General features: G+C 49.9%; 1 protein-coding gene across 3 annotated transcripts in view; it reads right to left on the bottom strand.

Annotated features, from left to right (window-relative positions):
* Window positions 1–12,234, bottom strand: part of Card11 (caspase recruitment domain family, member 11) — a 136,890-nt gene extending 124,656 nt beyond the window's left edge. For all 3 annotated transcript variants that reach the window (XR_015633848.1, XR_015633850.1, NM_001419863.1), the window contains 1 exon segment: window positions 11,981–12,234. The gene's annotated coding sequence lies outside the window, so the exon portion shown is untranslated.
* Window positions 12,235–13,691: the final 1,457 nt, after the last annotated feature.

Here is a 13,691-nt window from a genome sequence, read left to right as displayed (position 1 = left end):
AAGGTAGAGAAGAAGAAAGAAGAGAGTCCAGGCTGTCCAACTTCCTGCCCACAGCAGGCATCAGCAATTGATCCCAGAACTCTCTACCACCGAGTTTGGATTTTCTGTGAAGTGCTCCTAGAAGTCATTACCAGTTGACTGGAATTGGCCTACAGAAAGGAATCCCTTCAACTTCTAATCCCATCTGCTCTTCTCTGACTAATAAAAACAAACAAACAAACAAACAAACAAACAAAACGGAGTTTCTGTAGAGTGAAGTAATTGTCCAAGATTGCCCTGTGGCTCGGTGATACAAGGTCTAAGTCAAGCAGCTCCCTTTTAAATGAGTTTTTTATGTTGTTTATTTAAGGTGGGGTTTTAAAAAGTTTCAGTGTGTGTGTTTGTGTGTGTGTGTGTGTGTGTGTGTGTGTGTGTGTGTGTGTGTTGGTCAGTGTCTTCCTCTATTACTCTGTGCCTCATGCTTTGAGAGAGTCTCTAACTGAACTGGAAGCTCACTGTTTCAGCTCAGCTGGCCAATCAAACCTTTCCCCAGAACCAACTGCCCAACTGCATGCAAAAACCTAAAAACAGACAAAACAAAACAAAACAAAACAAAACAAAAACAAACACCGAAGCTGCTGCTTCTTCTAAGGCACTAATGAATCACAAATCCTTTCTGGGGGCAACAGGCTAATTATCAATGTCAATAACATGCAGTTTTACTTCATATTAGCAATCATTCCCCAAGTCTCAAGAGCTGCTGGCCCAGGGCTTCTGTTCTCATCTGACAAAAAATGTACGATGACTGCTGGTATGATGGCTGCTGTTATGATGGCCCACCAGGTCAATGCATTTGCAGTAAAGCCCAATGACCTGGATCTCTGGGGCCCATGTGGCAGAAGAAGAGAGCTGACTCCTACAAGCTGTCTTCTGACCATCTCACATAACCGGTGTCCCTTGTGTCCCCCAAAAACAGTTAGGGAAAAGAGAGACCAGCTGGGCAGTCCCCTCTACTCTTAGCACTTGGGAAGCAGAGGCAGGCAGATCTCTATAAATTCCAGGACAGCCTTGTCTACAGATCGAGTTCCAGAATAGTCAGGGCTACACAGTGGGGAAAAAACCAAAAAGAAAGAAAAGAAAGGAGAAGAAAAGAAAGAAAGGAGAGAGAGAGAAAAACCCTAAGATTCTGTGGCTGTGAAGCCAGTCACTAGGAGAAACACCCTGAGCACAGGTGGCCATCCTGTCCCTGCAACCCATGCGCTCCACTATGAGAAAGACAGAAGACACCACTTCTGTGTTCACCATGGGTGCCAATGCCAGCAAGCTTCAGACCAAACAGGCCATGTGGGTGCTCTGTGACAATGGCACTGCTCAAGTCAGTACCTTGGCTATGCATGTTGGGACGGTGTCTTAGTCACTGTTCTATTGCTGTGAGGAGACACCATGACCATGGCAACTTATAAAAGGAAGCATTTAATTGGGGCTAGTTTCAGAGGGTGAGTCCATGACCACTACAGCAGGAAGCATGGGGCAGGCATGGCCCTGGAGTGGTAGCTAAGAACTCACATTCTGATTCAAAAGATGGAGACAGAGAGACAGTCTGGGCCTAGTGTGGGCTTTGAAATCTCAAGGCCCACCCTTAGTGATACATCTTCTCTAACAAGGCCACACCTCCTAATCCTTCCCAAACAGCTCATCAACTGGGGACTAAGCATACAAATATCTGAGCCTGCAGGAGGAACCATGTTCATTCAAACAGAGGAGGGGGAGGGAGAAGGGGAAGAGGAGAAGAGTAGGAGGGGAGCAGGAGGAGAAGGAGGAGGGGATAGGAGGAGGAGAGGATAGGAGGAGGGAGTAGGAGGGAGAGGAGGGGGAGGAGGAGGAAGGGGAGGAGGGGATAGGAAGAAGAGGATGAGGAGGGGATAGGAAGGGGCAGGAGGGATAGGAGGAGGAGGAGATAGGAAGAGGGGAGTAGGAGGGGGAGGAAGAGGTGGGGAGGAGGAGGAAGAGGTGGAAGGAGGAGGAGAAAAGAGAGGAGGAGGAAGAGGAGGTAGAGGGAGAGGAAGAGGAGGAGGAAGAGGAGGAGGAGGGGAGAGGGAGGAGGAGGAAAAGGAAGAGGAGGAAGAGGAGAAAGGAGGAAGAGGAGGAAGAGGAGGAAGGAGGAAGAAGAGGAGGAGGAGGAAAAGGAAGAGGAGGAGGAAGGAGGAGGGGGAGAAAGAGGAGGAGAGGGAGGAGCAGGAGGAGGAGAAGGAAGAGAAGAAGGAGGAGGAAGGAAGAGGAGGAAAAGGAAGAGGAGGAAGAGGAGGAAGGAGGAGGAAAAGGAAGAGGAGGAGGAGGAAGAAGAGGAGGAAGGAGGAGGAGGAAAAGGAAGAGGAGGAAGAGGAAGAGGAGGAGGAAAAGGAAGAGGAGGAGGAAAAGGAAGAGGAGGAGGAGGAAGAGTAGTAGTAGTAGTAGTAGTAGTAGGTGGAGGAGGAGGAGGAGGAGGAAGAAGAGTAGTAGTAGTAGTAGGTGGAGGAAGAGGAGGAGGAAGAAGAGGAGGGGGAAGAGGAGGGAGAGGAGGAGGAAGAAGAGGAGGAGGAGGAGGAACCTACTGATTCAGAGTAGGATTCTCCAGACATTGCCAGCAAAATTGGACTTAACCTGTCTGAATCCAACTGTGTGACCTAAGTACACTTTTTGTCTTGTTCTCAGCACTGCCTAGAGGCTTGGGCAGACTAGGCAAACACTCTACCACTGAGCTGTATTCCCAGCTCAGTGCACACCTTTCACCACATAGAAAGGCTTACTGATGGTAGAATGGGAAAAAGAATTACAGTATGCTGTGAAGCCTTAGCCAAACCCATGAAGGAGTTTCCCAGACCTGCCTGAGTAAAGGAGGCAGGAGGCCAGGAGGATCCTGTGTGGCTGCATTTGTGAGAAGGTCAGGGTGGGCTAGGCAAGGCTTAAGGAACTTAGGGGAGCATCTGCTTTGGGGCCTGCTATTGGGAGGACTTGTGAGAGACACCATGGAGGTCTATGAATGACCCGTGTCTAGATCTGATTGGCTCTGCATGTATACAGGAAATCTCTCTCGTCCTAGATTCTCTTCTGGTTGCACAAAAATCACTGTGTGGAAATGACATGAAAATAGAAGTGAAACTCTGCCTAGGGGAACGAGGTGGAGGAGGGGAGAGGCCGGGGGAGGAGACAGGGGAAGGGAGAGGCTGGGGAGGGTGGCAGGGAATGGCCCCATACAGTCTAATCCAAGACAACCAAGCTGACACAGCAACCTGTTCGTGTAAGACTGAAGCGAACAGTTCTATCTTAATGAGATCAAATCCTGACCCGAGGAGATGGGTCAGAAGGAGTGTTTGCTGAGCAACGATGAGGACGTGAGTTCAAATCCACAGTGCCCACATAATTCGGGGTACGGTACATTCTTGTCTGTCATTCCAGTGCTGTGGGGGTGGGGTGGAGACAGTTGGCTTGCTGGGGCTTGCCTCCTACTGGCCTGCTGCAGGCTTAGAAGGTGCACAGTGACAGAGCAGGACATTGGACGTCCTCTTCAGGCATCACATGTATGTTCGCACTTGCACATACATGTGCACATACACTCACAATACACCGTGATAGCAAAAGAAATGATGCCAGGTGTGGTGTGGTGGCACATTCCTTTAACCAAGAGGTGGATGCAGGAGTTCGAGACCAGCCTGATCTACATAGTAAGTTCCAGGCTAGCCAGAGCTATACAGTGAGTTGCCGTCTCAAAATAGGTGGGGGCTAGTAAGGTGGCTCAGTGGTTAGAAGCACTGGCTGAGGGTTCAATTCCCAGCACCACATGGCTGCTCACGGCCATCTGTAATTCCAGTCTTAGGGGATCCAGTGTCTACTGTGGACACCAGGCAGGAACATGGTACACAGACATACATGTAGGCAAAACATCCTGAAGTAAAATAAAGTTTTTCTTCACTGATGAGCATTAGTTTAGAATCATGACAGAGACCACAGCCTGGGGCTGGTCACACTGCCCTCAGTGTGGGACAGAATTGAAATGGATACCCAGCCCTGAAGGAAATGCTGCTATGGTGTGGTGAGTTGGGATCTCCCAAAAAGCTAGGCCTGAACTCACAGCTTTGAAAAAGGTTTCGGGTAAGGGGTGGGGGTGGGGGTGGCGTGTCTGTCAACCATGCAAGCATGAAGACCTGAGTTCAAATCCCAGCACAGACATAAACGATGGGCTTGGTGGTGCATGTTTGAAATGGTAGCACCAGCTCAGAGACAGGAGGATCCCTGGGCTTCGCTGGCCTGCTGATGTAGCCTAATCAGCCAGCCAAAGGCTGGTGGGACCTTGTCTCAAAAATGAGTGGATGGCTCCTGGGAAACAATCCCTGAGTTTGATCTCTGATCTCCATAAGCATACACATGTGTACCTGTGCACACACACATGTATATGCACACACATGTATACAGATACACACACGAATAATATTCAGACATGTTAATATGGATATACACGCACACACATGAATACACATGTACACATGTGTACATGCAACATACATGCATCTACACTTATATAAACACACATGTACCCACACAGATGCAGGTGTATGCACACAAACACAAATATACACACACATGTAAACACACAGACACACATGTAAACTCACAGACACACATATATACAAACAGCACCACAAACATTTCAGGTAAAAGAAAGGCTCTAAGATAAATATTTAAAGCCCCAAGTTCCTTACTTAGGTGTTTTAGTGTCTTCTCCCACACTGTCTCAGTAAAGGTCCTCATCCACGCCTTCACAGCACCCAGTGCGTGGCTGGCCCTACCCGGTAGTAAGCTGCACAAATCTTCATAAGCTTGTGCAAACACATCTTACAAGCAAATGTCTTGAGCTGATGAGTTTATTCATTCTTATGCTGTTTGTGTGTTTGTATGTATATATGTATACATATAGAATGCATGTATGTTTTCGAGTCAACAGCCTGTAAGGCTGCCATCTCCCTCACCCTTTGCCATGATTAGGTTTCACAAACCTCTCCTCTCTCCTCCTGTCCCCTCCTCTCCTCTTCCTTCCCTTTTTTCTATCTTCACAAATTTGTGTGTGCACACATGCGTGTATATGCATGTTCACCCATATGCATGCATACATGTGGAGGTCAGACATTGACTTTGCAGCTCTTACTGAGTTGTTTTGAGACAGGGTCTCTCACTGAATCTGGAGCTCACTGGTAGTCTAGACTGGCTCACTCCTCCTGTCTCACTCCCCATCCCCCACCCTAGTGCTTGTTGGACCCTGCTCACTAAGGTCAAAGTCTGACATTACTGGAAAGCCCGAAATTCTGTGCAAAATGGCAGACTTCCTTTACCAGCAGGGCGTCTCCTTCTCTGACGTTGTCTGAGGAGCTCGAAACCCCCATCCTCTACCTGTGAATGTCAGCCACCAGTCAGCCACCAGTCATGTTGCCTCGGTGAGGTTACCCATTCTGAGGTTCCTGGAATGCCTCTCATGCTAATGAGGCATCGCAGTGCCTCAGCCTTCAGCCTATGAACTCACCCACCCTGGATAGTCCTACCCCCTTCCTCAAAGCTATATAACCCTTGGTTCACCCCTAATAAAGTAGACCTGTCTCCCGGACGCTGATGCTAGAGTGTGGTCATCTCTGTTGTATTCATGGGCCTTCCAAAACCCTGTTGGTTGACTCTGCTTCTTGTGTCCTTGTGGGCTGGTGACTTTAGGGAGAAGGGAGACCCAGGTTAAGAAAGCCTGCCACAGGGGCTGGGGATTTAGCTCAGTGGTAGAGCGCTTACCTAGGAAGCCCAAGGCCCTGGGTTCGGTCCCCAGCTCCGAAAAAAAGAACCAAAAAAAAAAAAAAAAAAAAAAAAAGCCTGCCATAGCACTCAGCTTTCAAGTGAGTGCTAGGGACCCTGACCTAGGTCCTTAGGCGTGTGCAACAAGCCCTTCACCCACTGAGCCAGCCCTCTCCTCACACAGTTTTTGAGGCAAGGTGCTGCTATGTCGTCCAGGCTAGCCTTGAAATTTCTTTCCACCAGTGCCCCAACATTATGGCCAGGTGTCTTCTCCTCCTCTCTTTTTACATCAGACCTGTTTGAATGTTTCTAGTCCAGCAGTTAAAACTGTTATCCCCTTCAGTATTATTGCACACATGTGAGCATGAGTGTATTGAGTGTGTGTGTGTGTGTGTGTATGTGTGTATGTGTGTATTCATTGTGACCATGTCTTCATTGCTCTGCCCGTTTTCTGTTTGTTTGTGTCCCTTAGCACTTTCTCCACTGGTTGAACAGACTCTCTTACTCTGGAGTAGGTGGGGTTCCTCCCAGGTCGATCCTGTGCCACCCACACACCCATTCTGTCTGTGGCCTAGGGTTGAGTCACTTTGAAAGGGACCGGTCTAACTTACACACCCTAAAATATTTTTTGTTTGGCTCTTTCAGTATGAAGTTAGCAGATTCCAGTGACTAATTGATTTATAAGTGCTCTTCACATATGAAGGAAAGGACTCTTTGTCCTATGTGCTGTTTTACACCTAACTTTTTTCTGCCTTCTATCCTAATAATAATCAAAACAAAAGGAAAAGTAAAAAGCAGATGTCCCGCTGCATGGTAACACATTTGCTTTATATGAAAGTACTGTGTTAATTTTAGGATGATACTTTTATGTTTTTTTCTGTTGTTTAATTTTAGACAGACAGGATTTCACTAAGTTGCCCAGATTGGTTGAGCACACTCTGTAGCCCTGGTTGGACTTGAACTCACCATCCTTCTACCTCAGCCTTCTAAGTAGTTGGGGTGACAGGCCTGCATTACCATGTCCATTTAGGAAGCAGTGTGTGTGTGTGTGTGTGTGTGTGTGTGTGTGTGTGTGTGTGTGTAAGTATGTTGTGTGAGTGTATATGTGTAAGTATGTATGTGTCAGAGTGCGTGTGTGTGAGTGTAAGTATGTGTGTGCATGTGTGTAAGTATATGTGTGTGTGAGTATGTGTGCGTGTGAGTGTGTGTGTATAAGTAGGTATGTGAGTGTGTGAGAGTATGTCAGAGTGCCTGTGTGTGTGTAAGTATGTGTTTGTATGTGTGAGTGTGTGTATGTGTGAGTGTATAAGTGTGTGTGTGTGCTGCTTTGCTTTGTTTTGTTTTTAACTCACATGGAAACCAGAAGACAATCCTGATCATTAGTTGGAATAATGCTGCTTACCTGGGTATGGTCTCTCATTAGCCTATAGTTGATCAACTAAACACCCTAGGACGGCCTAAACACCCAGGGATCCCGCTGTCCCTGCATCTCCAGCTCTGAGATTAAAACTGCATGCCGACTTCACATAAACACCAGGAATTGAACTCTGGTCCTCATCCTTGCAAAGCAAATGCTTTGTTGAGACATCTCCTTATGTTTTTTTTTTGTTTTTCTTTTACTTTGACGGAGCCCTGACTGTTCTCGAGCTAGCGCCAGGCTGGCCTCACACTCAGAGATCCACCTGCCTCTGCTGCCTCAGTGCTGGGACCAAACACACACTTGTTTTTATTTCATGAAATGCTTCACTTTCATGTATGTTTATGAACCGTGTGCACCCAGTGCCCCCAAAGGCCAGAGAGCATGTCAGGTACCTTGGCACTGGAGTTAGAGACAGATGTGAGTTACCACGTGGGTGCTGAGAATTGAACCCAGGTCTCTACAGGAGCAACGAGCCGTCAGCTACTGACTTTTCTCCCCATCTTCTGGGACGCTATTGTTTTACATGTGCACTTCGCTGAGGTCCCGCAACTCACAGGGAAGAACTCGGGACAGTGGCCTGGTCATCTGGCTCCAAGTCTGTAGATTTTTCTTGTAAAACATCTTGCTTCCTAACGATGAGGTCAGTACGAGGGGTGGCAGTGCTTAGAGAAAGCCAGAGTTCCTGCAGGTGTTGGCTTCACTCCCTCTAGGTGTGAGAGGGGTGCACAGCAGAGCCAGAGGGTGGGGCTGACCCTCACTCTAAGGTCTGCATATTCCTCAGTAAGACGGGGCAGAAGGGAGGTTGGTGTTGTAACATATAATGCATCTGGGGGAGGGGTTGGGATGAAGCTTGCATGCCCTTCTCTTGCTCAACCTGTCTGGAGCACGATCTAGTTAGGAATGGATGGATACATGGGCCAGTGGAGAGGACGAGGAGCCAAAGGCGAAAAGAGGGAGCAGTTGCCCAGCAGCAGGACCTGGTAAGGAGCTTTCATTTCTCCTGGCATTGGGCCACGGCCACACAGATCTGAGAGTGACCGTAATCTCTGAGCCCTTGAGCAAATCACTGCCTGAAAGGTTACCTTTCTGAAAACAGTCACACCATTAAAACCACTGGGCCAGACAGCAGGGTCCTTACAGGAGGGTGTGGGGATGTGAGTTCTTTAGAGGTGGTTTATGAGAACCACTCTCTTCCCACGTGGCCTGGCTGGATAAGGAGGATGAAACCTGGGGATCTGTTCCTTGTAATTGCTCTTTGGGGCCAGGGATGTGTTCTCTAGGGTAGCACGACTGCCTAGACTCCTCCAGTGAGGGTCTGGGGGTGTGGCTCAGTGGTAGAGCCCCTGCCTAGAATCCCCCAGTAAGGGGCCGGGGTGTGGCTCAGTGGTAGAGCCCCTGCCTAGAATCCCCCAGGGAGGGGCTGGGGGCGTGGCTCAGTGGTAGAGCCCCTGCCTAGAATCCCCCAGTGAGGGGCTGGGGGCGTGGCTCAGTGGTAGAGCCCCTGCCTAGAATCCCCCACTGAGGGGATAGAGATGTGGTTTAGTGATACAGCCATTGTCTAACTTGAATGCGTCTCAGGCTTCAATCTCTAGCATTGCAAGAAAATCCCAACAAAATCCTGTCAATTTTCTTCAGCAGAAAGCATTTTTGAGGGGTTTCTTTGAAGCTGCCTTTTACTTTTCTCTCTGTCCCCAGGTTTCGACCAATTCAGGTATTTTCCAGCCTGTGTGAACCATGCAGCGGCACAAAGAACACTTTATCTCCAGGGCAGGGTCCCTGAGCAGCACTCTGATTTCTTTCAATCCCCGCAGTCATCCTGTAAGACTGGTATTGTAAATAGGGAAACTGAGGCAGCCCAGGCAAAGAAATCTACCCAGCTGTGCTGTAGTGGGGGCAGTCAGTGATGACGATCTTCCAAATCTGACCTCAAACTGTAACCTTGAATTTGTGCCTGGCGCTTGGATGTTAACAGACAGGGCAGTGAGCAGCAAATTCATTTTTTCCTTAAAACTCTTTTCGTTTGTTTTCCAAGGTAGTATTCCTGTGTGTAGCCCTGGCTGACCTGAAACTCACTCTGTAGACCACGCTAGCCTCAAACACAGAGATCTACCTGCCTCTGCCTCCCGAGTGCTGGCATTAAAAGCATGTGCCACCACTGCCTGGCTTCCTTTAAACATATTTTAAAGGGTTCATTTTAAATAATGTGTGTATGTATATGTCTGTGAGTAGATACGCACGTGTAAGTGCAGTGCCCAGGAAGGCCAGAAGGGGCACCATATTTCCTGTTGCTGGGCTTAGAGTTTGTTGTGAGTTGCTGACAAGAGTTCTAGGAACTGAACATAGGTCGTCTGCAAGAGCAGTACTAACTCTTAACCACTGAGACACGTCTTTAGCCTCAGGACATCTTTTATAACTACCCCAAGTACCATAGAGTGCTGGTTCTCAACCTTCCTAACCATGTTCTTTCTGTGTCAGTCCTTCAATACAGCTCCTCATGTCGTGGTGATGCCCAACCTTAAAATTAATTTTGTTCCTACTTCATAACTTTAATCTTGCTACTGTTGTGAATTGTAATGTAAGTATCTGCTTTCTGAGGGTCTGAGGTGACTCCCGTGCAAAGGAGGCACGATCCACAGGCTGAGAACTGCTGCCATGGAGGATGCTAAAAACCAGGGTGGGCACTCTGACTCTATAGGTGATGACATCATAGAGCTCAGCAGGCAGCAAGCCTGTCCCAAGTCTCCCAACAAATACAGACCCAAGACCCTGTAGATGGAACACATGCATGCTCGAAAGCATGTATGCATGCACACAGAGAGAGAGAGAGAGAGAGAGAGAGAGAGAGAGAGAGAGAGAGAGAGAGAGAGAGAGAGGAAAGGGGAGGAATAATTGGGCTGCAGATAAATCAGATCAGTGGTAGAGCCCCTGCCTAGAATCCCCCAGTGAGGGGCTGGGGGTGTGGCTCAGTGGTAGAACCCCTGCCTAGAGTCCCCCAGTGAGGGGCTGGGGTGTGGCTCAGTGGTAGAGCCCCTGCCTAGAATCCCCCAGTGAGGGGCTGGGGTGTGGCTCAGTGGTAGAGCCCCTGCCTAGAATCCCCCAGTGAGGGGCTGGGGTGTGGCTCAGTGGTAGAGCCCCTGCCTAGAATCCCCCAGTGAGGGGCTGGGGTGTGGCTCAGTGGTAGAACCCCTGCCTAGAATCCCCCAGTGAGGGGCTGGGGTGTGGCTCAGTGGTAGAGCCCCTGCCTAGAATCCCCCAGTGAGGGGCTGGGGTGTGGCTCAGTAGTGGACATTATCCCACCTCCTGTCATTCTCAAAATGCAGATCCACAGTCCCTTGGGGGGAAATCTCTTGTCATCTCACCTCAGCCCGGGATCCTGCTGACGCTGGGAATCCAGCTGTCTCCCTCACTCTTTCTCTAAGCTCTTTGTCATCAGAGCGTGCTACCTTCGAGATAGGCATCTCAGGGCAAGCAGCCTCATGTTTCATGTTCTTTCTGTGGCCCCCAAGTGTCAAGTACAGAACGGCCCAGGAAGTGTTCACTGATTGACTGACTCAAATAAAAGCAAATTGGCGTCCTCACGAGAGAGTTTTGTCTGTCTAGGCTTTCTCTGTATAGTCCAGGCTAGCCCAAGAGTTCCCAGCCCTCCAGCCTCAGCCTTCAGAACGCCTGGAAACCTTGTGAGTTTTACCTACAGATATTGATTTTAGCTGCTATCGTGATTTTTCTTTTGAGTAGTAGATAGGATCATTTTTGCGCAGGCTCGGAGGCTGGGTGTGGGTGTGGGAGTGGGGTGATATCTCCCCGTGTGACATCATGAGCCTGCTTTGCTGATGCTCTGCTAATAGATCTGCACAGGTGCAGGCCATGTCCCTGTGATGCCCCACAGCCGAAGGTCCCTGGCTTTACTCTAGGAGCACCCATCGCAGACCCAGGGGCATCTACTCCCTCTTTACAGATGCCTCGGGGATGGAGATGACCGGGATTCGGGGAAGGCATGCGGGTGAAGGACTGCAGCTGAATTCCTGTCCACACACTAATTCACAGACACTGATTTCCAGGACACATTATGCATACATAGGTACTAAATAAACGTTGGGTGAGGGACCCTTTCCCCGCTTCCTAGTAGGTCATACCTTCCAGAAAAGTCATAAATGTCACAAGAAAAAAAATTTTTTTTTCAAACTACAAATCAAACGGGCTGTACAGAGATCAAGGCTGAGCTGCTGGCCTCTGGCTAAGACTGTGAGAGGAAGTCCAGGCTAGGCAGTGGTCTTGAGCAGTCTGCAGCCCACAGCATAAATATATCCCAGGTGATATGTCACCCCCTCCTGTATTCAGTACCCGTAAAGGACAGAAGAGCTCTTCAACCTCCTCAGGTTTGGGGAGGAGGCTCTGAGGAGCAGGCCATCGGTACCCCAACATACATGTCACCGGGGGCCATGTATGTCAATACCTCTCTTTGGAGAGCAGGAAGGCCACCTTCTCAAGACCCTCTGAGTCAGGCTGAGCTGTGACCTGCAAACTTCCGGCCATTTAGGGGGGACAGGTGTCCCTATTTGTTCTTCCTCTCTCTGATAGCTAGGGAAGGAGCTGTCGTTTGCAGCTAGCGACCCAAGAGCTCCAGAGCAAAGTCCAAAGCCTTTAGGGAGGGTAGTAGAGGGGAGAGAGGCGGAGGATGCCAAAGCGGCTGCCCCACTGCCTCCAGATTGCCGCTGGTGTCCCCACAGCACGGCCTCTTCACAGCCTTCTCTTTTTTCCCAGTCCCGCGTCACCTACCTGGGGTATTCATGCTCCACAGGCTCAGGGTGCTTCCTCCACGCTGGCCGCCAACTTCCTCCAGCCCTGGGCTCTGGTCTCCAGCATGCACCTGCCCGAGGCTGCCGCCCTCCCTAGGCCTTGGAGACCTGTAGGGGTGCCAGGTGCCAGGAGTCCAGAGATCAGAGAACTCAAAGCAGGGAGAGAGAAGTGGGTGGGAGAGAGAGAGAGAGAGAAGGAAGAGAGAGAGGGAAGAGACAGAGAGAAAGTGTGTCATAGGCTGGTAGGGGTGGGGGAGAAAAATGCAAAACCAGACAGGAAATGAGACTTGAAAAAAATTGCAAAAGGTTAGAAAAAGAGATAAGGAGGGGGAGGGGCTGAGCCTGAGCCTAAGGTTCCGGGGGGCCTGTCTGTAGTGGGGAAAGGGGTGCGCTAGGGTGGGGACATGGCTAGGTCTGGGTCAGGGTCCTGGGTGCTGAGTCCAAGGTGGACCTGCTTTAAATGGGGTGAAGCTGGTTCAGCCTGGGCTGTCAACCAATGAGGTCCCAGTGTGGGCTTAGGAGGGGTACCCCACTTTTAGTTATTCTTAGGGTAGTTTGGAATGAAGGGCGTTGGATTCTTCATTGGGAGGGGTGATGTGGAAGAGGGCAGCTGCTCCTACCAAGAGATTCAAGTTTGCTCAGAAATGGAACCAGGAACCAGAAAGAATATGTCCGTAAAATAGTCAGGACATGGTCCCCAATACTTGGCTCAGAGAAATAAGCTTGCCTTACGAGAAAAATTTTGAAAATTAGTTAAGATTACTTTTTAAAGTGTGTGTGTGTGTGGGGGGGGCTATGTGCACTGGTTTCTGAAAGACGCTGTCTGTGTCCGGCTTTGCAGACTGCTCTCTGCCCTTAAGCCTCTTGCTGAACGTGGAGCTAGGCTGGTGGACAGCAAGCTACAGTGACCCTCCGGTTTCCAGCCCACAGCCCTGGGTTGCAGACCTGGCCATGCTCAGCTTTCTGTAGGGGTGCTTGGGATTTGAACTCAGATCCTCCTGCTTGAACACCGTGTTGAACCCTTTAGAAACTTTTCAGTCTGTAAAGGGAGCTCTCCCCACCGCTCCATGCAAGCTGAGGAAGGAATCCGCATGCTTTAAGACAACTCAAGCATAGGAAGACACACAAGGGCACGCGCACCAGGGGGACAACCTCTCACCAACTGAATAGGAACGTGTAGTTCACACCCACACCATGTTCCATCAAAACAGGAGACTTCTGTGTGTCCCTCAGCACCCTGCCTCTTCCAGTCACTGTTCCACCTGGTGGCAGCACACTCAGCCCCAGCTGAGACCGGTTTTGCCCATTGAGGAGCATTCTTAGTTTATGATTTTACATTGATGGGATTGAATACAGGTCTTCTACATAGTAAACGGACATTCTGCTGCTAAGCCACGCCCATAGCCCCTCACTGGGGGATTCTAGGCAGGGGCTGTACCACTGAGCCACGCCCCAGCCCCTCACTGGGGGATTCTAGGCAGGGGCTCTACCACTGAGCCACGCCCCAGCCCCTCACTGGGGGATTCTAGGCAGGAGCTCTACCACTGAGCCACGCCCCCAGCCCCTCACTGGGGGATTCTAGGCAGGGGCTCTACCACTGAGCCACGCCCCCAGCCCCTCACTGGGGGATTCTAGGCAGGGGCTCTACCACTGAGCCACGCCCCAGCCCCTCACTGGGGGATTCTAGGCAG

This window comes from Rattus norvegicus, chromosome 12, assembly GCF_021556685.1.
Source record: "Rattus norvegicus strain SHRSP/BbbUtx chromosome 12, alternate assembly SHRSP_T2T, whole genome shotgun sequence".
NCBI lineage: Eukaryota > Metazoa > Chordata > Mammalia > Rodentia > Muridae > Rattus > Rattus norvegicus.
Note: the sequence above shows the minus strand (reverse complement) of the source record. Positions and strands in the feature narration are given on the sequence as shown.